This window comes from Cyprinus carpio, chromosome B16 (assembly GCF_018340385.1).
Source record: "Cyprinus carpio isolate SPL01 chromosome B16, ASM1834038v1, whole genome shotgun sequence".
NCBI classification, from domain to species: domain Eukaryota; kingdom Metazoa; phylum Chordata; class Actinopteri; order Cypriniformes; family Cyprinidae; genus Cyprinus; species Cyprinus carpio.
The window spans coordinates 29727617-29730116 of NC_056612.1; the positions used below are offsets into that span (position 1 = coordinate 29727617).

General features: G+C 32.4%; 1 protein-coding gene across 1 annotated transcript in view; it reads right to left on the reverse strand.

Annotated features, from left to right (window-relative positions):
- Positions 1–361, reverse strand: part of clk2b (CDC-like kinase 2b) — a 20455-nt gene extending 20094 nt beyond the window's left edge. The window contains exon 1 of the mRNA XM_042740306.1: positions 245–361. The gene's annotated coding sequence lies outside the window, so the exon portion shown is untranslated. The remainder of the gene's footprint in view (positions 1–244) is intronic.
- Between the last annotated feature and the right edge of the window lie 2139 nt (positions 362–2500).

Genomic DNA, 2500 nt, shown 5'->3' on the forward strand with positions numbered 1-2500 from the left:
CTTCATTTGTGTTCCACAGAAGAAAGAAAGAGAGTAAAGGATGATTAATGAAAGAAGAGCTGAAACAACACGAAAACAAAGAAACTATCAGACAGAACACTCTGTGTGTGTGTGTGTGTTTCTCCTCAGAGAGTGTTAGCGGTTAGCGCATCGAGCTAGCAGCGCTTTATCGCACACACACCGCGCAGTCTGAGTCCTACACCTGTCACACCGACCATATCAGCGATATAACGACAATATTTACCGCTTTAGCCGCGACGCCGGTGCGTTTGTCCCACAGAAAATCCGTTCTGCCGTTATTTTAGCGCTCCGGAAACTCTCGCGCACTACTTCCGGTGAAGCGATCCGACTCGCACGCACTTTCTTATCCAATAATAAAATATTATTAAAATACCTACACTGCGAAAATATGTTTTCGAAGTTGTAAATAATAAAAAAAATATATTGTTAGAGAAATTTGTTACGAGAAAACACTATTTCAGTTTTACTTCAGAATTTCACGTTAATTTCGTTTAATTTAATCGCGTTTTTGTTATTGTTTGTGAAATAATTTGTGAAAAGTGAAAATTATTTCTATACCATTTTTTTTCATTGAACCTTATAAATGTCACTTTTATAGGTTTGTAACACAAAACCAGACAATTGTGAAAATATATTTAAAAAAGTTAAATATTTATTTTTGTTTACATAATACAAGTGTGTGTACTGTGCATATTTATTATGTAAATATAAACACACACACATACAGCATATATTTTGGAAATATTTACATGCATATACTTTTATATTTTATATATATATATATATATATATATATTATATATATATATATATATATATATATACATAAACATAAATTTTTTTCTTAAATATATACATGCATATGTTTGTATTTATATATGCATAATAAATATACACAGCACACACACATTTATTATGTAAACAAAAACTTTTATTTTGGATGCGATTAATTGTTTGACAGCACGAATACACACACACACACACACACACACAATCTCAATACTTTAATGGCATTTTTATGTTTCATAAATCTTACTGAACTAACATAAAAACATTTGTTAACTCAAGACTCAGAAAGTTTAGGAAATGTTGTTTTAGAGACGCGTCAGAGCACACTGCAGCGGGGCATGATGTCACAGGAGGAAGCTGCTGTGTGATATTATATAATATTATATAAGCTATATTCAGTAAAACAGATGAAACGTAACAATCAATCAATTCATTGTTGTGGCCAGCAGCGAGTTTAATAAATGAATTATACTGTAATTTATAAAACACTACACACTCGTGACCCGTCACTGATGTACAATACTATCACGAACAGCTGAATCTTTCAGTTCAGATCATCACACATTCAGTCATTCTTGTCCTGATGCTACTGTTAACTCGAGTCAAATACTTTAGAACAATAAAGACATAGAATATCAGTGATGTAGAGTTTGTCAGACTGACTGTTTAAAAGCAACAGACAAAACGGAGTACAGTACACTTCTGCAGCTGTTTCTGTCTGAATAAATGAGCAACAAAACCAGTTCTAGAAGTCTTTTTTATTCAGAAGACAATCAAAGAAGAAAAGCACCGATCAAGCTCAGAACAAGGTCTCTGCTTTCACACAGATCTGATCTTAAACTCAGGTTAAACTCTGATCTGGGTTTATGTTAAACTCCACCCAGTATGATTTGTGCTAATTCAGATTTGTATAATAAACAGCAGAAGTGAAGAAGCTTCTGTGGATTTAACATCAGAAGTTAAAGTCTAACCTTAAAATGCATGCTTTCTGTGTATCCTCCTCACTTTAATAAATACTTCAGTGAGTTAAGAAGAATATTGGCAGCACTTTAGTGTCCTCTTCTCACTATTATCATGAATATTACTGGGATTCTGGCAGTTTATTATAACTTAAAAAGCACATATGAATGTCTTATTCTGCAAGACGTTATTCTAAATGCTTAATCCAACCCAATTCTCAAATTTAACAACTACTTTACTAAGTATTAATATGCAGTAATTATGAGCATATTGAGGTGAAAGTCATAGTTAATAATTAGTTAATAATGAGAGTTGGACTCTAATCTAAAAATGTAATTAGTAACTAATAATGAATTACTTTTTTAGAGTAACTTACCCAACACTAACCAAAGCTGCATTCATTTGATCAGAAATACAGTAAAAACAGTGAAATATTATTATAATGTAAAACATCTGTTTTCTATGTGAATCTCTGTTAAAGTGTAATTTATTTCTGTGATGCGCAGCTGTATTTTCAGCATCATTACTCCAGTCTTCAGTGTCACATGATCTTCAGAAATCAGATTTGAAGCTGAATTAAACCAGGGATGAATTCGTTTACACATGTGCATTAATATCTGATCTTCACTAAACAAAACCCCTCAAAATCAGCACTAAATCTGTCTGAAACACCAGCGCTGTCAAACCATCAATCACATGCAAAATAAACGTTTCTGTTTGCATAATATAC